Below are 23,635 nucleotides of genomic sequence, written 5' to 3' on the forward strand. Positions count from 1 at the left end.
CCTGATTGCCCCTAACTGCTTCTGCCTGCCAGCCTGATCACCCCCTAACCACTCCCCTGCCAGCCTGATTGATGCCTAACTGCTCCCCTGCCAGCCTGTTTGCCCCTAACTGCCCTCCCGTGCAGGCCTGGTCACCCCTAACTGCCCTCCCGTGCAGGCCTGGTCACCCCTAACTGCCCTCCCCTGCAGGCTTGATCGCCTCCAACTGCCCTCCCTTGCAGGCCTGGTCCCTCCCAACTGCCCTCCCCATCTTGTGGTGGCCATCTTGTGTCCACATGGGGGCAGGATCTTTGACCACATGGAGGCAGCCATCTTGTGTGTTGGAGTGATGGTCAATTTGCATATTACTCTTTTATTAGATAGGATAGAGGCCTGGTGCATGGGTGGGGGCCAGCTGGTTTGCCTTGAAGGGTGTCCCGGATCAGGGTGTGGGTTCCCTTGGGGCATGGGGTGGCCTCGGCAAGGGGCCTGTGGTGGTTTGCAGGCCAGCCATGTGCCCCGGTTACCCAAGCAGAGGCCCTGGTATCTGGGGTTTATTTATCTTCTATAATTGAAACTTTGTAGCCTTGAGCAGAGCCAAGCCTCCTGCTTGCTCCGTGGCTGCAGCCATTATTGTTGGGATTTATTGATCTTCTGTAATTGAAACTTTGTAGCCTTGAGTGGAGGCCAAGGCAGGCCAGGATGTGTGGAAAGCTTGGCTTCCTCCATCGCTGGGGGCAACTCAAGCCTCCTGCTCTCTCCAGCTCCATGGCTGCCACCATTTTTGTTGGTATTTATTTATCTTCTATAAGGGAAACTTTGTAGCCTTAGTGGAGGCCTGGGCCTGCCAGGGTGTGCAGAAAGCTTGGCTTCCTCCATTGCCGGAGAAACCCAAGCCTACTGCCCTCTCAGTGGCTGCAGCCATCTTGGTTGGGTTAATTTGCATACTCTGTCCTGATTGGCTGGTGGGCGTGGCTTGTGGGTGTAGCGGAGAGATAGTTAATTTGGATATTACTCTTTCATTAAATAGGATTGGTATTATTCTTATTGCTCTGGTATATTTCATTCACAGCCCTTTGGTTAATGTGTCTGGATTTGGGTACTGATGATGTCATGAAATCACCTTCTTGATCACATTGTTGTTTTTACAGTTTGGGTGGATACACAAGAAGCAGATATAGTAACGTCAGTATAGTACGGTGATAAATATAGAAAACCCTGAAGTCAGATCACCTTCATTTGCATCATGACCTACTGACTGAGTAATCATGGGTAAGTGGCCTCTTGAAGCCTTCTTTTTTTATGGGTAAATGTCATAGGGTTATCCATCAAATGTGATATTCAGCACAGTGTGTAGCAAACAATAAATGTGAGTCATTGATGCTGTTCCTGTTGGTGGTAATGGTGGTGCAGTAGCATTTATTTATTTATTTTCAATTACAGTTGACATTCAATATTTTTATATTTGTTTCAGGTGTACAGTGTACTGGTTAGACAACTATGTAATTCACAAACTGATCCCCCTGATAATTCTAGTACCCACCTGGCACCATACACATTTATTACAATATTATTGACTTTAAGCCGTATGCTGTACTTTATATCTCCATATAACTATTTTGTAACTTCTTAATCCCTGCACCTTTTTCACCCAATCCCTCCCCACGCCAAACCCCTTTCTTCTGGCAACCCTCAGTTTTTTCACTCTATCTTTGAGTCTGTTTTTATTTCATTGGTTCATTTACTTTGTTTTTTAGATTGTGCATATAAGTGAATTCATATGGCATTTGTCTTTTTCCATGCAGTAGCCCTCTTGGTGATCAGATCAGCTGTTGTGGCATCTAAGGGCTTGTATTTACGTACCCTTATTTCATTTAATGACATCCCCAAAGCTAGTCATGTAACTTTATTACTTTTTAAAATATATTTTATTGATTTTTTTACAGAGAGGAAGGGAGAGGAATAGAGAGTTAGAAACATCAATGAGAGAGAAACATTGATCAGCTGCCTCCTGCACACCCCACACTGGGGATATGCCTGCAACCAAGGTACATACCCTTGACTGGAATTGAACCTGCGACCCTTCAGTCCGCAGGCTGATGCTCTATCCACTGAGCCAAACCGGTCAGTGCCTATTCACATAACTTTATTACAGTAATTGTTATAACTGCACTGTTTTATTATTAGTTCTTATTAATCTCTTACTGGGCCTAATTTATAAATGAAACTTTATCATAGGTATGAATGCATACATACATGTATAGTATATCTGGGGTTCCATACTCTCTGTGGGTTCAGGCATCCACTGGGGTCTTGGACCATATCCACTGTGGATAAGGGGAGACTAATGCAATTCGTTAGTTAGACTGAGATACTTGCAATTGAGACTTGAGAGCATTGATAGGTGTTTAGATTACAACTGTGGTAATAACTGACTCAGGTGGAGAATAAAAAATATAAGGAGAAAAAAAGTTCGAAGAAATGAGGCATCTAGACAATGCATATTTAATGCATGCTCAGTAGCAACAAGTAAATGTGAAGAAGGGAATTTGCACAGGTGTGCCTAGCCTCAAAGCTCATGCTTTTAAGAATTATAGCATTCAACACGTTCTTTGTCTCCACACGGCATGTCCTCATTTTACGTGACTGTTTCCTCTTTTGTTGTTGTTAATCCTCACCTGAGGATATTGTTCCATTAATTTTTTTAGAAAGAGTGAAAGGGATGGAGGGAGGGAGAGAGACTGGGGAGGGAGAGAGACTGGAGAGGGAAACATCAATGTGAGAGAGACACATCGATTGGTTGCCTCCCACATGCACCAAAACCAGGGCCAGGGATTGAACTAGCAACCCAGGTATGTGCCCTTGACTAGGAATCAAACCCAGAACCCTTCCCGTGCATGGGCTGATGCTCTAACCACTGAGCTATGCAGGATGGGGCATGATCGTTTCCTTTTAAAAGTATACCACACAATTAGGTCCCTGAGGGACTTCGTAAACATGTAAACTAAAGATTTTAACAGCCAGCAACACAGAATTAACTATCTTAGAAACAGTTCATTCACTAAAGAAAATGTTACATAAACTGCTAACTTCAGAAGCCAGAGTCTTATTATAATGAAATGATCTTATTGAATTAGACAATGACTATTTTGTATTTAAATTGAGAGTATCATATCACCAGGACTTTAATATGTTTTCTACCACAGGCTCATTCCTGTTCATCAAGACCACAGTTACTTTTTTAATATAAAAATATTATAGATAGGACTAGAAGCCTGGTGCATGAGATTCGTGCACGAGAGGGGGTGTCCCCTCGGCCCGGTCTGCACCCTCTCCCGGGGAGTGGGCCTAAGCCAGCAGGTGGACATCCCCCGAGGGGTCCTTAGCACTACAGGAGAGGACCCCACCCTCGCCACTGCACTTGCCAGCCGTGAACCTGGCTTCTGGCTGAGCGGTGCTCCCCCTGTTGGAGCGCACTGACCACCAGGGGGCAGCTCCTGTGTTGAGCGTCTGCCCCCTAGTGGTCAGTGCGCATCATAGCGACAAGTCGTTCTGCTGTTCAATCAATTTGCATATTAGGTTTTTATTATATAGGATAGGTAGGTAAATAGTTTTAAGACTATGCTAACCATAGTTACAAGTTCTGCTGGAGTGTTGTAAATGGTAAAACCAGAACACAAGTCAGTGACAGTAGGATAACTTAAAAAAATCATCCAATATGGTAATTTAGATTATAGCTTGCCAATTGCTAAGCTTCTGTAAAATCTTGGGAGAAAGTATAAATATGTACCCCCATCCTGATAACAGCACCCTATTAAATCCCTAACATCAAATAATATCACTTGAAGTCTGTCAAGTTACGTTATGTTTCAACATAAAAAACTCTATGCATGTATCTTAATATTTAAAACTTTCCAAAGTTTTCATTTAAATTAATTTATCTGATCATCCAGTGCTACAATAAATACATTAATCTATAACAAATTATTACAGTATAGTAACTATACAATACAAAATCTAAATTAACCAAACTGCAAAGAACTTTCAGTTGAAAATGACATATAGAAGTATGTTTGAATGTATAAATATATACAGTTAAGTGCATATAAAACAAATATGAGACTTATGTCACATTGTACATTCAGTTATGTGCCTCTGTATCCCTAGATAGCCATACATGTCATCCTTTCAATCTGAAATCTTACTTAACTACCTGGAAATATGGAAAATACATCAAGTTTTATCTCAAATGTCATGTCTTCTCTGAAGTATTTTTCATTCCAACAAATAGACCCAATTACTCTGTGATTTCAGAGTGTCCAGCATTCTTTCCAAGGGCATTCTATATTGCTGCTGCATAATGACCTCTGGGCAGAGGCATTAAAACAGTCACTCTGTTCTGATTTACCTAACAGAATGAATTACTCATTCTCACCAGAAGGAAGAGGAAGGAAGGGAGGAAGGGAGAAAGGAAGGGAGGGTGAGCAGGAAGGAAAGAGGATGGAAATAGTATTTCTAATCCAAGAGTAAAACATGTAATCTCTATTTTCTCCTACTCTGAAAGAGAACTAAAAGTTTTATAGTTCAGGCAGTTAATATTAATAATGTTTCAAGCACTCAAACCCATTCAAGCCAGAGGTATTCACAGGATGGGATGGAGAGGGCAGTGTCACTGTACAAGGAGAATTAGCATGTGTTTCTTCTCGAGATTCATACAGAGGAACTTGATTTTTTTTTTTTTTTTTTTTTAGAGAGAGAGTGCAAAGAAGGGAGGGGAGAGAGAGATGTAAGAGAGACAGATCAGCCCTGACTGGTTTGGCTCAGTGGATAGAGTGTCGGCCTGCGGACTGAAGGGTCCCAGGTTCGATTCCAGTCAAGGGCATGTACCTTGGTTGCGGGCACATCCCCAGTGGGAGGTGTGCAGGAGGCAGCTGATGGATGTTTCTCTCTCATCGATGTTTCTAACTCTCTATCCCTCTCCCTTCCTCTCTGTAAAATATCAATAAAATATATTAAAAAAAAGAGAGAGAGAGAGAGAGAGAGACATCAATTGGTTGCCTCCCATATAGGCCCTGGAAGGGGTCAGGGATTGAACCTGCAACCCAGGATGTCATTTTTAATTTCCTCATGATTCTTTTTTAAATTTTTGATTCTTTTTTTTTTTTTTTTTTTTTTTGCTTTTGTTTTTAGTGAGTTCTTTTTAAGCCATGTCATACATGTCCTCTACTGACATCGCCCGATGCAGTACGATACAGGCCGGGGGTTTCCTATCAGCGGGGCTGCCAGCACTCCATCACCTGGGCCGCACAGTTGCATCTGCAGTACCTTGTTCCCGCAGGTGTGCAGTCCTAGCAGCTGGACTCGCCTCCCGGTTTCCCTTAATCTGTTCCATGTTCAGGATCCGCTCCTCCTCCTCCGGCATGTTGCTGAAGTTGTTTTTCCACCAAGGCCACCTGCAGGGCTCTCTCTTCTCCGCCCACCACAGTTGCAGCACCTGGACCTCCTGACACGCTTCTTTCCTAGGCGGCCCCCAGTTTTTTCTGGATTCCGTCCAGGGACATGTGTTTCTTCTTGGGCGAAGCTAAAGTTCGTGGGGCTTCTGAGATGGGAGACGGTGGCTTTAAGATCAGCTCAAAAGCCTGGCGAGAGGCATGTTCGTTGATCCATTTCCCTTCCTTATCATCACAGGTGTCGATGTTGATGCTGCCTGGTTGCAGAGGGAGCAAATCAGGATCAGCTCCCTCACTTTTTCCTGGGTCGGTCTTTGCTGCCTTAGCCATTGTAGGGGTGCGCACATGCTGAGGGGGGGCGAAGGGTCAGCCACAGCAGCGGAGAGAGCCAGGGAGGAGGCTCTTGGCAAGTCTTGCTAACGTAATACCATTAAGACCAGCTCCTGCAACCCCAGTTTGCGACCGGGTCTCAGAGGTGTATGGTTCTCTCTTCCAGCCTTGCCCATGACTTTTTTTCTCAAAGTGTTTTCTTTCTCGTCCCCTCCTCCTTTTTTCTTCTAATCCAGCATTAGAAGATAAAATGTATTTGTTAAAATTTCTCCTAAGATCCAGTTTCTCTTAACTGGCTTACTTTATATTTAGGGGAAGTAGTTTAATATATCCAAAAAATAATGATCAATGAAAAAATGTTACCATATGCTTGCTAATAAACCCTAAACAGTAGTGAGAATTTTGCTTATATTTTGAAATTAAAAAAAGAAAGAAGTGAAGGAGGGGAAAAAAGAAGATAAGAAAAACTGAAGCTTAATCTTCAAATATTTAACAGAAAGTTGATATCTTATTTTTGTTCTACCACCCAGATTTAGAAAATATATGAAATTTAACAATGAATGCAATTTTTATAGTCAACATAGCTATCTTCTTCAATTAATGTTTGCTACTATTATAATGAGAATGGGAAATGTGCCCTATACCTTTATATATAGTTTTCTTAGTAAATAATTTTCAAATAGATACATGAATTTAATTAATTTAAAACCTAAGATCAGGAACATGTGAAATGAAAAATGTATTCATATGTACAAGAACACATACACAATCCAATGCAATATGTTCAAAATAGCTTATTTAAAGTCCCTAGGCTTCCAGTTCTGTGTGTGTGTGTGTGTGTGTGTGTGTGTGTGTGTGAAGGGGGGCAGGGGAGAGGAGGACTTTTTTATATTTATAAAGCTATTATTTTTATACTAGAGGCCCAGTGCACGAAATTTGTGCACTCAGGGGGAGGGGTCCCTCAGCCCAACCTGCACCCTCTCACAGTCTGAGAGCCCTCGGGGGATGTCCGACTGCCGCAGAGGCGTGAAAAGCTCCCATCACCGCTGCTGCACTTGCTAACCCTGAGCCCGGCTTCTTTGTTTGTGAGAGCACACTGACCACCAGGGGGCAGCTCCTGCGTTGAGCCGGATCGGGCTGAAACTGGCTCTCCAACATCCCCCAAGGTGTCCCAGATTGCAAGACAGTGCAGGCCAGGTCAAGGAACCCCACTGGTGCACAACAGCCAGGCTGGGGAGGGACGTGGAAGGTTGGCCAGCAGGGGAGGGACTGCGGGAGGGCTCCAGGGCATGTCTGGCCCATCTCGCTCAGTCCTGATTGGCCGGACCCCAGCAGCAAGCTAACCTACTGGTCAGAGCATCTGCCCCTGGTGGTCAGTGCACACTTTGATTGGTTGAACAGACAACCAGACAACCAGACACTTAGCATATTAGGCTTTTATTATATAGAATAACCATTTCAATAAGAGAATTAGAGGCATACCATGTATTAGCAGCCTCCACAGTCTAACTGCTCCAAAATAATGATCTGTTATAAATAATCGTAGAGCTTACATAGAATAATTGACATCTTATATGCTCACAATTAACTGGCCTTGCACTCCATCACCCTTTCACTTTCCAGCATAAACAGCTGGTAAGGTGTAACAAGCAAATACGCCTTCAGTATCCAAATTACCAAAGTAAAACCTTGAACTTAATAACCTCGAGGACACCCAACTGAGCATTCTGCAGAGTGAAAACTTGAATGGCCCTTGAATCAATCATTGCAGGTTATGCTTTGGTAATGAAAATCTAAAACTCGCAATGACTTAAAATAACAAAGATTTATTTTTCAACTATGTCACAATAGGGATAGCATACTACTCATCAGAATAATAAACACTACATTAGAGCATAATACCAAGGATTGTAAAGGATCTGAGGAAAGAGAAACCTCATACACCAGTCTCAGGAGTATAAGTAGTTACAGTCATCTTGGAAAGCAATCTTGCGTTTTCTATTGCAGTTAAATGTGTGTTTGCTCTGTGCTTCAGTAATTCCACTTCAGGTATGTACCCCAGAGAAAGCCTCCCAAGGCCTATAAAAATGTGCACATAATTCTGAGTAATAGTTAGGAAATTATAGTTATAGTATAATACTCTTTATATAAATTAAATTATTTACCCCACAAATACTCCATATACTTAACAAGATTACACATATATTAAAGTACCCATATGAAACACATTACATAGTTCTTACAGAGCAATGAGGAATAAGAGTGGTGATGAAAGGTGAGAATATTTAAATATAAAATGTCCTCTGCTAAACTAATGATTGGAAAAAAACAGTGCTATAATATGAGGAATATAATTTACTAAATTCTTTCCTGTCATCAAATCAGAATTTTAAAAAAGGTTAGGGGATCAAAATAATTTCTAAAGATATTTATGTTTGTCCTAATCATCTTTGGTCCATATACAACTAAGTCTACAGGAAAAAATTTATTTCTGGATATGACCATCACTGGCCAATATATTCTCTGCACCCAGGGCATTCATCTTTCTATTTAATACTTAGCAATTTAATTTTTACTTCCTACTAGTCACCTGGGTATAAAATTGTTGTTTTCTCCTTATATAGAGAGATACTATAACCCAAGAAAAAAATGATAAAGTGATAAAATAACAATAAAAGATTAGAAAACTAAAATGTATCATAAATGATAAAATATCAGATTGGGGTAGGTGAAAGACAAATACAGGGATTAGAATTTGAGAAAATTAAGTCAGTGGTTGCACTCAAGATGTTTCTGCATCCAAGTACATGAAACCCATCTTCATTGTTTCTAATTTAGCCACTTATCCAATCATCCATTCATCCATCCAACCATCCATCCATGTAATATTAACTGATGTCTTACTAGGTTCTGGGCAATAGTCTCTTAGGTCATAATGTTTAAGTAATACCTAAGATGGTCAATGAAGCTGTTGGTCTAGCCTTGTTGTTGGTATTTGGAGATGGCCACTGCACTGAGATTGTAAACAAGGCAGCTGGACTCCCTATTTCTCTCTAAATATACACCTGATTAGACATACAGTAGAAGGCTGGAGAGAGGTAAATATTTCCTTATGCTAAAAGGAAATATTTCCTAAAGGAGACAAATTTTATCATAAATTTGTGAGAAGATCAGATGGGACAAGTACAAATGAAAATAACTTTGAATCAACATTTCCTCCTCTTGGTTCTTTGAAATTAACTTGTATTCAGAGAGATTTGCTATTGAAAGTTCATTTGTAGATTCTAACAACAGATACATTTTATTAAATATCTAATTGAGCCATTTCTTTGAGTTTGAAAGAGGTTTGATTGTGCAATAACAATAATCAGCTTATATTTGGAACCTGAGAACAAAGAAATTTAGATAAATGAATATTGACAAATGTTTGAAAGAAGAATAATGAATTGTTATTACAGATCCTTGCCCCCAAAAGTAAAAGGAAGAATGTCCAGGTTTTTTGCTTAGTAAAATGGAGAAAATAATTGCATCTTTGGCTGAGATTTTTGAAATTACTTTGAGTAGTCTCAAAAAATATGTTGTTTAGCCCTCCCCAGTTGGCCTCAGTTGGTTGAGCGTCGTCCTGTGTACCAAAATATCTCTGGTTCAATTCCTGGTCAGGGCACAGGCCCAGGTTGCCGATTCAGTCCCCAATCATGGCATGTATGGGAGATAATTAATCAATGTTTCTTTCTTACAAAGCTGTTTCCCTCTCTCTTTCCCTCTCCCTTCTTCTCTCTCAAGTCAATAAAAACATATTAAAAAAAGAAAGAAAAATATACTGTTTAAATTCCTTTATGTGTAGAAGTGTTATTTAGAGAGAAAGGAGGAAATGTGTGGGGATAGAGGAATCCTATGTCTAATGTTGTGGTTTTAGTTGTATTAATTACCACTATGATTGAATGTCCTTTTAACATATATATATATGTATGTATGTGTGTGTATATATATATATACTAGAGGCCTGGTGCATGAAATTCGTGCATGGGGGGGGGGTGTCTCTCGCCCCAGCCTGCACCCTCTCCAATCAGGGACCCTTCAAGGGATGTCCGACTGCCCATTTAGGCCTGATCCTACCTAAACGGGCAGTCAGACATCCCTCCCACAATCCAGGACTGTTGGCTCCCAAACTGCTCGCCTGCCTGCCTTCCTGATTGCCCCTAACCGCTTCTGCCTGCCAGCCTGATCACCCCTAACCACTTCCCTGCCAGCCTGATTGATGCCTAACTGCTCCCCTGCCAGCCAGTTTTCCCCTAACTGCCCTCCCCTGAAGGCCTGGTCCCCCCCAACTGCCCTCCTCTGCCGGCCTGGTCACCCCTAACTGCCCTCCCCTGCAGGCTTGATCGCCCCCAACTGCCCCTCCCTTGCAGGTCTGGTCCCTCCCACCTGCCCTCCCTTGCTGGCCATCTTGTGGCGGCCATTTTGTGTCCACATGGGGGCAGCCATCTTTGACCACATGGGGGACAGCCATTTTGTGTGTTGGAGTGATGGTCAGTTTGAATATTACTCTTTTATTAGATAGGGTATTATATAATAAAAGCCTAATATGCAAATAGACCGAACGGCAGAACGACTGGTCGTTGTGATGCGCACTGATCACCAGGGGGCAGATGCTCAACATAGGAGCTGCCCCCTGATGGTAATGCACTCCCACAAGGGAGCGAGCTCAGCCAGAACCCAGGGTCATCGCTGGTGAGTGTAGCTGTAGGGTGGTAAGGAGTGAGGGGTCCCAGACTGCGAGAGCCCCTGACTGCGAGAGGGATATCTGACTGCCAGCTTAGGCCTGATCCCTGGGAGATCGGGTGTAAGCTGGCAGATGGACATCCCCCAACGGTGGTCCCGGACTGCGAGCGGGTGCAGGCCAGGCTGAGGGACCCCCTCATCCAGTGCATGAATCTCGGGCAATGGGTCTCTAGTATATATGTATTGCATCTCAATTATGTGCGTGTGCTTATGTGAATATGTTTAGGTAAACCTCAAAAACTAAAGAATAAAAAACAATGAAATCCCTTCTGGTAGCCTCTGTGCAGCATTCTAGAAACAGCTCCTGATTTAACGTTGGGAACCCCTTCCCCATTATGTGAAGTCTGTATGGATCAGTTATTATCGTAGACCCACTTTCCTTGAATTAAGGAAACATGCAAGTGAATAGTACCATTTAGGTACACGCAGCTCAGATGCTGTATAAGAAATTAGAGACACGCGTCAACAGCTATTTTACCAAATCATTTCTGATGCAGCAGCATCATCTCCACTGTCAAGTGTCACTGATGTTAGTGTTGCAAACATGGGGTTTATATCCAGCAGGTGCAACAGCAGTGTTTTTAGGGGCTCAGATCTGTGACATCCTTTTGGTCATCATTCATTGTTGTTTAGCTCTGCACCCCATCCTCAGGTCTACCCACAATTCCATGGAGCTACAAAATATTTTAAAATAAATGTTATTTTTGTTTAGTCCCATATTACATTTCAGTTGCTTTATACTAAAAATCTACAGATAAATGTAGTAAGTCTGAGCATAGTTTTCTAATTTTATGTCAGTTGTCTAGCATTTCTATGCATTTCTTCTTAACTTTTTAAAATTAGTTTTCTTATTATAGATTATAATCCACTCTGTTACACATGTAGGAAATATTTTATCTGAGTGTGTCAATATTATAACTTGGTTCATTTTCCTAATTATAAGACAAAATTCTGTAAACTACTTGCATATTTTAACTTAGATTGAAGATCATTAATATTGGCTGAATTCCTTCTCTCCTTTATGTGCAATTTCCTGTATTTCTTATATTTGTTCACTATTTCATTCTTATAAGTAAAAAGGACACTTTAAAATAAGAAGCAGACAACATTGATAATTGGAGCAGACTGTATTTTGCTCTTTAGCTCTGATTTATACAGCTATCTTTCTAGCTTTGTATAACTATACTAGAGGCCCGGTGCACAGATTCATGCACAGGTGGGGTCCCGTGGCCTGGCCTGCGGGGATCGGGCTGAAACCGGCTCTCTGACATCCCCTGAAGGGTCCTGGATTGCGAGAGGGTGGTTCTCGAGTGACGCACCCTGGAATCGGGCTCCCTCCTCTCTGGTTCTGGGTGCATCACCTGAGAACTACAGCTGCCAAGTCACTGCAGCTCAGCAGCTCCTGTGTTGAGTGTCTGCCCCCTTGTGGTCAGTGCGCATAATAGCTACTGGTCAGACGGTCAAACGGTCAGATGGTCCCTTAGGCTTTTATATATATAGATAGTCTTCCAGGAGAATCACTTTTCATATCATCTCCCCTACTGGATTATTGAGAATGCCTGCTATTTACATGAGGGCTTTAGAAATTATTTTCACATATTTTTGTTTTTTTAGCCTCATAATGGTTTTATGATATAGTGAAGGATAGTATGATTATATTAACTTTGAGAATAATAATGAAAAGTTTTAAGGAAAAAAAAACTAAAGTTTAAAGTTTATGTGGTTTGGAAATGAATGTCAGGATCTTAGTTTTTTATAATGGTATTCTTTGTGTTAAATTTCCTAGAAGGCAGGAATTATATGTATGTTATAGATATTAAAATGATGTTAAATCTATCACAAGATAACTACCTTCATTAATTTCTACCATTGTTAGCCCTAGCTGGTTTGATGCAGTGGATAGAGCATCGGCCTCTGGACTGAATGGTCCTGGGTTTGATTACCAGTCAGGGCACATGCCTGGGTTACAGGCTCGGTCCCCAGTGTAGGGTGTGCAGGAGGCAGCCAATCAATGATCCTCTCCCATCATTGATATTTCTATTTCTCTTTCCCTCTCTCTTCCTCTCTGAAATCAATAAAAATATATTTTTAAAAAATCTACCATTGTCTTCTATCACTTCTCTTTACTTTTTTGAGAAGCTGGGTCCAGGTATCTTGAAACAGTACCCTTTTCTTATGTTTGAAATGATTTCAACTCACAGAGAACTTCCAATTACCTCCTATTTTTATGAGCCATTTGGTACAGTTTCTGACATCATGCGTCATCACCCCTGGTATGTGCATGTGTAGTTCCTACAAAGACATTGTCCTACATGATCACCTTGTAACCGTCAAAAACAGGAAATTAACAATAACACGTTACTACTCTCTACTTATAAGCTTCTAGTCAGTGTTCTCCAATTGTCCCTCTAATGTCTTCATAGCAAAATATCCTGTCCAGAATCCAGTTTGCATTGAGTTGTAGGATCCCTTTGGTCTCCTTTGATTTGGAAGAATTTGTCATTTTACTTGACTTTCATAACTGTGAAACTTTTGAGGATTACAGGCAATATGGTTTGTAACATGTTATTCAATTTGCGTTTGTTTGATGGTTCCTTAGAATCACATTCAAAGTTTGTCTTTTTGGCAGGAATAGTACAGACATAGTGGTGTGTTGTTCTCATCACCCTATCTGATGGGGTAAAATTTTGATTTGTCCATTACATAGCCCTCTTGATTAAGGTAATATCTGATAGGAGTTATCATTGTAAAGGCATTTTGGTTTTATTTTGTAACTAAGGATTATTTGGTAGATAAGTACTTTTAGACTATAAATACAGGACGGGGCAAAAGTAGGTTTACAGCTGTGAGTACGCAAAACAGAGTTTATTCTTGTATTATTATTTATTAATTTTTGTATGATTTTCCATGTGAACAACTGTAAACCTTCTTTTGCCCTACCCTGTATTCTACTCTCATCAAACTTTCAAATGATTCATTTATTCTTTTACATCAGTATGGACTCATGGATTCATATTTTATGCAAAGAATATAAACTTTTATTATCGTTACTTACTTTGATGCTTAAATCAGATAGTGTGATCAGCTCTAAGCTGGCTTATTTGTCCTTTTCGTGTCTGCATTATTGTTTGAATAAGTCTTTAGCTTTCTGGCACAGTTGTTAAGTGCCAGGTGCGACTTGTACTTTAACATCCATTTCTCTAATAAACCTTAGTTTCTTCTAGTGGAACATGGTAATTATAAAGCAAGACCTTGTTGTGAGAATTTCCTGTTGCTAATGGAGTGTTGCAGCTAGAGAATCTCTTATTGGACAGAGCTAGTGTATAATGTATGTATGTATGTATGTATGTATATATGTTAGTCTATGTATATGTGTATACATACACATTTGCATCTATGTATTTGTCTGTTTATCTATTTTCCTATCCAATACTATGAGCTTACACTGGTATCTCCAAATCCAATCCAATCACTCAATTTTTATTTTCTCCCTTTTCATATTGGTAACTCCTGAGTCTTATAGAGAAATATATATGGTCCCCACTATTACACACACACACACACACACACACACACACACACACACACACACACACACACCCTTACACACACTCAATCCCTTTATATGAAACTGAATTCTCTTTGCTATTACCCACCTCCCCCGCTCCACAAGCAGACATGCATCTCGGCACACTTGGATATGGACACGCTGTGCTGGGCAGTCCCCATCCAAGAACCCCTACCTCATGCCACTAAATTAACACTGTTTTATGGATGTCCCCAATATGAATTCCCTCTCTCCAGGTTCAGGGTCTGACATCCTGCATCGGGTTAGCATCACATCTCACTCCCACCATGTGCAAGTCTAACTTAATGGTTATGGTACTAAATGTTCAAGAAGAGAAGGAAAGGAAAGAGGAGGGGGAAAGAAGAGGAAGACAAAAGGAACATAGGTTCTGTCTTAAAATTACAAATGACAACAGTATGATGAACATTACCTTGGGAATAGGTTATTTGACTTCCTTTGGTTTTGTCCCCAGAACCACTGCTTCTTACAGGGTTAAATGAATTGTGCTTTAGAACTCTCATTTTTCAGGTTTGTGGTGTGAATAGATCCAATTATAGAGACTGAAGTTAACGACTAAGTTTTAACCTGTGTAGTGAAATCTTTTGCAGAACATGAAAGCAAGAGTTATAGCTATAATAATAGAGTAATTGTTAATGTTGCTGAGAAATTAATATATAAGTATTAATGTGACACTATACATATTTCAGAGAAAAAGCTATAAGATTAAGTTAAAGCCTTAACAGCAACATAATATATCCATGCTAAAATAATAAAAATGTCACTCTGTGATAAAATTAATAAAAAAGTGGAAAGAACTGTTACAGCTATTAGAAAATCCTATACTGAACAAAATAAACAAGATTAAACTCTACACATGGAGTTTTAATCAAAAGGCTGACTAAGGAGGACCAAGTGAAAGATGCTTACCCAATCAAAACTGAGCAGACATCTGATCGCATTTCAAACTTCAAAATCTTTCATGTGCGATGTGATTTCAGATTTTAAAATTTTCTTTTACATCAGTAGTGCTTCAGTTGGTCCTTCAGGAAGAGGATGCTGATTAGAAGTTAGCAGTTTAAGCAATTTATTGGGCAATAAATCTGGTGAAAGATAAAGGGGAGAGGGGAGCTGAACTGAGCAGGACATACCTCCTCTGATGCCTGTGAAGGAAAAGGAAGGTAGAGAAGGACTGGGCAGGCTTCAGACCAGGACACAGATCTGAAAATGTATCAGATAACCCAATGGGCAGTTTTGAATCAAAGATGGCCCATCAGTGAAGTCTTGTATTGCTCTAACCTGCCCACAGCACTCAGTCATTGGCTGGAAGCTGCCCAGGAAGAGTTGTTTTAAGCTCATAAACTGAAGCTTATCCTGAATATCTGAAAGTGAAGCTGATCAGCGAATTGCACTTCGTTCAGTTAATCAGAAAGGTTTGTTTTTTTTTGTTTTGTTTTGTTTTTCCTTGAAAGGCTATCCAAGCGTTGCATTTCTGTAACTGCCACAGGTGGATAATTTTATTTAAGCAAAAACTTTTAAAACTTATCAATTTATTTATGTGGTAATTTATTCCTTTGATTCATACAGTGCATATCAAATGTCAAGCCTTCAGGATATTATGCTGAATATGAAGTATTTATTTTTCAAGGAGCTCAAAATCTTATTGTAGGGGAAATAATAGTAAAAAAGCAATTAGAATAGATTAGTGCAGATGTTATAATAAGGTTATATATAGGGAATTCTGTCAGAACAAGGATTGAGTCCCTAACCCAGTCTTCAGGGACTCCTAATTCTCTCTAGAGTATAGATAAATTGCAGTCTAAAACAACAGAACATATTTAGTCTAAGAAGAGATAGACTGAGAAAGTATGTTCCAAAGACTACTTTAGAGCAAATGTTACCTTTGAACTTGGTTTAATCTGTTTAGGACTAAAGTCAGACTGTATGCATGAGCTTTTCATACCCCTCTCTTCATACCCCAAATCACGCAAAAAGTAACCAGGGTTATGTGAGCTATTTCCTTTAGTCACTACTAGAAGACTTTTGGTACTAAGCAGTGGTAGTAGAAAGACCAGTCTAAGAGATGCTAAGTCCATGTGGATAAACTCAAGTATAATCTCTATTCCTATCACCATGTTCAATTATTAGGATTTAATTAAGTTAGAACAAAGAAGCAAGAGAGGGAGGATGAATGATATTTATAAGTGAACCATCTTGTCTACTATATTATTTAGAGCTGCATATGCAGTAGAGACTTTTGATATGAATTTGCAAGAATACACATTATCTCTCATTACAGTTTATTAGAAGTCTAACCATATATGGTTTTATGAAACTCTAAAAGCCATCTCTCTAATTGTTTCCACCCATTTCCCTGACCATTCTGCAATTCCATGAATCACCATGCAAAAACTGGAGTATTTCTGAGCTTTCATCTTTCTTTTACAGATATATGAGATTAACCACACTATTTGGAATTCTACTGATTAAAAGAAATTCACTTTTCCATTTTAATTCAAAGTCACCACAAAGTTTGGCTGTAAGGCTGCAGTTTATATCCAGCTGGTACTAGAATATCTTGCACATAAGTATGTAAAACAGACTTAACTAGAAAAGTCATATGGAAGAGTTCATTTTAAATTGAGGGCTATGAAAACCCATTTTAAGCAGGAGACTGCAATATTCAGGTATCTGTAAAGATAATTCCAACAAAAATATTAAAGTTAGAGTTAAAGGGAGATAATATGGGCAATCAACCAACTGAAATAATTATCCATTAATCCAAGTGAGAAATAATCAAATATTAATTGCAAAAGTTGTTACAAAGAGAAAAGTTGGGTATAGTAGAATAACATTTTGAAATAAAACTGTCTATAATTCTGAGTAAAAATATAATTTAAAATGCTTTTATAATTTGATGACAACTTTGTTGATTGTAAAATTATATGGGTTTACCCGAATTAAAATATTTTTCAAAAATATTAAACACATATATTTTCATCTCATATTTAACAATGCTAGTTAGGAATGCATAGATATATTAATGCACTAACTTTTTGAAGGATATGGATTTGTCCTTGAATCTTTTCCTTTTTTATGTGACTGTTTAGTGCTGTTTGATAAAAGAGTATAAATGCCAATGTTTGGATCAATTCATTCTAGACTTTGGGAATAGAATCTGAGACTCTATACTCTAAAGGTTGAGGGAAATAAACAGATAGCATGATGACAAATTGAATTACAGAATTAGCAAAGATAAATGCAAAGTACTGATTAACATTTGTGTTAGTCTCTCAAGAGGCCATGTCTTTAAAAAGAGATAATGATAATACATAATCCTATGTAATAAAAACCTAATATGCTAAGTGTCCAGTCGACTGGTCGGCCATTCAGCCAATCAAAGCGTAATATGCTAATGATATGCTAAGGCTGCTCAACTGCTTGCTATGATGTGCCTTGATCACCACGGGGCAAACAGTCGACCAGTCGGCCAGTGCTATGATGTGCACTGACCACCAGTTGCTATGATGTGCATTGACCACCAGGGGGCAGACGCTCTGACCTGTAGATTAGCTTACTGCTGGGGTCCAGCCAATTGGGACTGAGTGAGACAAGCCAGACATGCCCTGGAGCCCTCTCATGGTTCTTCTCCTGCTGGCCAACCTCTTGTGTCCCTCCCCATCCCCGATCGTGCACCAGTGGGGTCCCTTGGCCTAGCCTGCACTCTCTCACAAACCAGGACCCCTCGGGGGATATCGGAGAGCTGGTTTCAGCCCGCTCTCACTGGCCAGGCCAAGGGACCCCACTAGTGCACGAATTCATGCACTGGGCCTCTAGTCTATATAATAAAAGCCTAAATGACCATAACGGCAGAATAACCAGTTGCTATGATGCGCACTGACCACCAGGGGGCAGATGCTCAATGCAGGAATTGCCTCCTGGTGGTCAGTGAGCTCCCACAGTGGAGCGCTGCTTAACCACAAACCAGGCTCATGGCTGGCAAGTGCAGCAGACACAGCAGGCCAGAATGAGCACAAGTGGCACCCAGCCCCGATTCGGGCTCTTCCCTGGCTGCCTGCCGCTTGGCACACTGTTACATCCCCTGGACTGTGAGAGGGCTCAGGCTGGGCTGAGGGCCTCCCTGCCCCAGTGCATGAATTTCATGCACTGGGCCTCTAGTATCCTATGAAAACAAATTTCAGTAATACTCAAGTGTGTCTACTTATCATCTATCTGTCTCTGTCTAAATTTGTATAAGCCACTTGAAGAAAGAGCCCAGAATGAATTGTGTATATTTTATGGGAAGAACCTCTGAAAACAACTGATATAAACAATGAATTACTAAAAAAAGACACACTTATTTTTGCAGAATATTTATAGGACAAAAATACATTCAGGAAAATGGATTTTAGACTGTATTTCTTCTAATGCTCATGCAATTTCCAAGATTTTACATTTTTTGTCAGTTTGTTAATTTTAGGGAGAATCATGAGATATATGCCAACCCTTTAATTCCTTCCTCCCCCTCTCCCTTCTTTGTACTACCATCTTTCCTTCCATTTCTGTTTTTAAATTAATCAATATCCATTTAGAATAAAAAGGAATAAAGAAATAATGTAAATTAACCAACCAAGCAACTAATCTACAATGCGGTCACAATGAGATTAATACTGTTAATAGCTTGGTGTATCTTTTTACACACATTTTACATATATATTTTAAATTACTAATAGTGAAAGATCATGGTAAAATGCATACATTTTCTATAGACAGTTGTATCATTTAATAACATACTATGCACATTTCTTTTTACTATCATTCATGTATTAAACAAATGCAGAAAGTTCCTACTATGTGTCAGGAACTATTGTCAGCACTTTATATACAAGAGATTTAAAAAATCTCTTCTTTTTTGGCACTTACACAATAACTGGATAAATTATGTAAAATGTTTCATGATTCATAAATTAAGTATATATTTTACCAGTCATAAGTGCTATGGAAATAAAATAGGATAATTGGATCAGAGTTATGCAGATATAAGTTCTTTGGTTAATCTCTTCCCACACCCACTTTCCCCCCTTTCCTCTGAGATTCCTCAGTCTGTTCCATGCTTCCACATCTCTGGATCTATTTTGTTCATCAGTTTATTTTGTTCATTAGATTCCACATATAAGTGAGATCATGTAATACTTATCTTTCTCTGACGGGCTTATTTTGCTTAGTATAATACTCTTCAGGTCCCTCCATGCTGTCTCAAGGGTAAGAGATAATTCTTGTTTACAGCTGATAGTATTCCATTGAAATATACCAGATCTTTTTTATCCCCTCATCTACTGATGGGCACTTGGGCTGTTTCCAAATCTTAGCTATGTAAATAGAGCTGCAGTGAACATAGGGCTGCATAGATTCTTTCAAACTGGTGTTTTGAGAATCTTAGGATATATTCTTAGAAGTGGAATCACTGGGTCAAATGGAAGACCCATTTTTAATTTTTTTAGGAAACTCCATACTGTTTTCCATAGTAGCTACATCAAAATAAAAAGCTTTTGCACAGCAAAAGAAACCATTAACAAAATGAAAAGGGAGCCCACTGTATGGGAAAACATATTTGCCAAAGATACATCTGACAAGGGGTTAATTTACAAAATATATTAAAAAACTCATACAAATTAACAAAAGGAAGACAAACAATCAAATTGAAAAATGGGCAAAGGACCCAAATAGACACTTCTCTAAAGAGGACATACAGATGGCCATGAGACACTAATCAACAGAGAGGTGCAAATTAAAACGATAATGAGATATCACCTCACACCTGCTAAAGTGGCTACCATCAATAAATCAACAAATGGTAAGTGCTGAGGAGGATGTGGAGAAAAGGGAACCCTAGTGCACTGCTGGTGGGAATGCAGACCAGTGCAGCCACTCTGGAAAACAGTATGGAGTTTCTTTCTTTTTCTTCTTTTTTTTCTTTTTTTTTAAAGTAAATCCTTACACAGAGCAGAAATAAATGTCACTGATATCTCCAACCATTTATGAGATAAGTTCTACTTTTATTTTAAATTGTAAAATTGAAACAAAAAATCTCCAGTAAAGTGTTTAATTTTTTTCAATTTCTCGTATTTTCAACCTCCATCATGTTCATACTACTTATCAACCATAATTTTGGGTTTATGACTTGGACATTAATGTCTTTTCCACTGTACACCACTTAACATAAATATGTTGAAATTAATGAAATATGGATGACAAATTTCTTTCGTTTCCAATGTTACATGTTTTTCTTTTTTTTAATTCCACTGTATCTTTGGTTCCTTCTATTGATTTCTCTCTGAGTGTTGTGATATACATCTGCTTGAGGCATCATCTTGCCCTGAAGTCAGACCTTCAAACATTTTTTTTCGTTCTTATTCTTTATTTTTATTTTATTTTTTTTAATTTCTTTATTGATTAAGGTATCACATATTTGTCCTCATCCCCCCATTCCCATCCCAACCCCCCCACCACGCATGCCCCTACCCCCATGTTGTCCGTGACCACTGGTTAGGCTTATATGCATGCATACAAGTCCTTTGGTTGATCTCTCCCCCTTACCCCCACCCTCCCCTACCTTCCCTCTGAGGTTTGACAGTCTGATCGATGCTTCCCTGTCTCCAGGTCTGTTTTTGTTTATCAGTTTATGTTGTTCATTATTTCCCCTAGATGAGTGAGATCATGTGATACTAGAAATACACTTATAAGAACCGAAAATGAGACAAGCAATAATGGTTATGGTGAGAGGCAAATGAATCAGTCTGTAGTGAGTTTCTTTCTGGGCCAACAGTTCTTTTGAGTCCCAATTTCAATGTCAAACAGTTCCTTAAAATGAGAATTCATTACAACAAATTTTATACCATCACATGATCTGGGCTTTTAAATCATTTCCTCAAACAATGATATTAGTCAAAATACTGGTGTTATCTGATATTATCAAAACAATAATTAATTTTAAGATATTAGATGGCTCACAGTTTATCCAGGAAAACCAAAATCAAATTTGAGTGTTTATAGCCAGGAGCAAAATCCAGGTCACACCATCCCCTTGCAGCATGGATAGGCAGCCCCTTGTCATGGACACCCAGCTGACAACACAGAAGAATGGCATGGACCACACCACAAGTACCTCTTTCACGTTACCTCTGAAGCCAGATATTTGCTCTACTCTAGAACCTTTACCCGGATATAGGGTCTACATCCATTTTCCTCAGGCTGCTCTCTGCTACAGGATTTGGGGGATTTCATCTGATTGGGATAAGCAGGTTCAGATTCTGGCTCCTATTTATTAGAAGCGAGATCACAATATAACAAATTCTCTATAGACGGCAAGGCTATGGAAAAGATGTTGGGCAGCTCCTATGTCCAGCTAACATCCATTACACTTTTAAATGATCATTGAGACAATCGATCAGACCGTCAAACCTCAGAGGGAAGGTAGGGGAGGATGGGGTAAGGGTGAGAGATCAACCAAAGGACTTGTATGCATGTATATAAGCCTAATCAATGGACACAGACACCAGGGGGGTGAGGGCATGAGTGGAAGGGTGGGGGGACAATAAGGGGAGGTAAGGGCACATATGTAATAACTTAATCAATAAAGAAAAAATAAAAAAATAAATAAATGAGCATTGATATTCCAATGTTATAAGTTGAAGAGTAAGACTCACTTGATTGTCATAACTCTGCTGGCCAGAAAAAATTCATCCTTCTTGTAATGTGATAATTCTTATAACATTTCACTTTACCCCCTTACAGACCTTTAAGCTACATTGAGTTTCTTGGGAAAGAAGCAAACAAAGAAACTGCTGAGATGGTTTATAAGAGATGTATCAATAGCATACTGTATTAAAAGTAGCTATTAAAATTGTGATTGCAAAGTTAAAGAAAGCTATTAAAAAATTAAACCATTTAATGTAAAACCTACCATATCCTTAATGACAAATACATTAAAACAATAACAGGTATAGTAAAAATAATACCATTATGCAGAACAATTTTCTAGAAAATGATCCCCATTTGAATCTAAGTGTGAATTCTCTCTCTAACTCTCTTTCTCTCTCTCTCTCTCTCTCTCTCTCTCTCTCTCTCTCTCTCACACACACACACACACACACACACACAAAATAGCTTTGCTGGATATAGTAATCTCGGTTGTACTTTTGATCATTTTAAATATTTCTTGCCAATTATCCTGGCCTGCAAAATTTACGTGGAGAAATTAGCTGACAGTCCTATGGGAGCTCCCTTGCAGGTGACTAACTGCTTTTTCTCTTGCTGCTTTTATGATTTTCTCTTTGTCTTTAACATTTGGCATTTTAATTATGATGTGTCTTGGTGTGGGCCTCTTTCAGTTCATCTTCTTTGGGACTCTCTGAACTTCCTAGACTTGTATGTCTATTTCCTTCACCAGGTTAGGGAGTCTTCTGTCATTGTTTTTTGTGTGTTTTTTCCCCAAATAGGTTTTTAATTTCTTGCTCTCTCTTCCCCTTCCAGCACCCATAAGATTCAACTGTTAGTATGCTTGAAGTTGTCCCAAAGGCTACTTATACTATCCTCTTTTTGGATTCTTATTTCTTTTTGCTGCCTCTGATTGGGTGTTTTTTTTTGCTTTCTTATATTGCAAATCACTGATTAGATTTCTTGGCTTCATCTACTGTGCTGTTGATTCCTTGTAAATTATTCTTCATTTCAGTTAGCATATTCGTCATTTCTGACTGGTTCATTTTTATGGTTTTCATGTTCATTTTTATGCTGTCTAAGTTCTCACTCAATTCATCTGCTCTTCCCCTAAGTTCACTGAGCATCCTTATAATCAGTGTATTGAAATCTGCATCAAGTAGAATGTTTATCTCCATTTAGTTTATTTCTTTTTTTGGAGTTTTGTTCTGTTGTTTCATTTGGGGTATGTTTCTTTGTCTCCTCATCTTTGCAGCTTCCCTATGTTCCTTTGTATTAGGAAGAAACACAGCTGTCATACCTCATAGGCTTGGTAGAGAGGTCTAAGTCTAATGTAGTAGGTGTCCTATAGGATCCAGTGGCACAGCCTCCCATTCAACTAAGCTGGGCACTGCAGGAGCATCCTCCCTCCCAAGTGGACTGTATATACCCTCCTATTGTAGCTGAGCCTTAATTGCTGTTGGCACATCAATGGGAAGGATTTACCCCAGGCTAAGGGGCTGGAAGGACTGGCTGCAGCCACCATGGAGGATCAGCTCTGCAGGGGCCCACCCCATGGAGCAGTTCTTCAGAAGGACTTTGGTGCCCTCTGAGTCTGCCCCTTGACTGTGTCGCTTGTGGAGCGTTTGGAGGGTGCTTTAGTGTGGTCTGAAGTTATCTGCTGGGTTGGCTGATTCTGGGGTCTCCTGGGAGGTGCAGGCCAAGGCCAGCCACTGCCTGTATTCTGCTTGAGTACTCACACATGAGCTTCAAAGTGATCTGCAGATGACTGCTACTTGTGCTGGTCTTGGATGGAGACCAAGCTGCTGACCAA

Source organism: Plecotus auritus, assembly GCF_963455305.1.
Source record: "Plecotus auritus genome assembly, chromosome: 5".
Lineage (NCBI taxonomy): Eukaryota > Metazoa > Chordata > Mammalia > Chiroptera > Vespertilionidae > Plecotus > Plecotus auritus.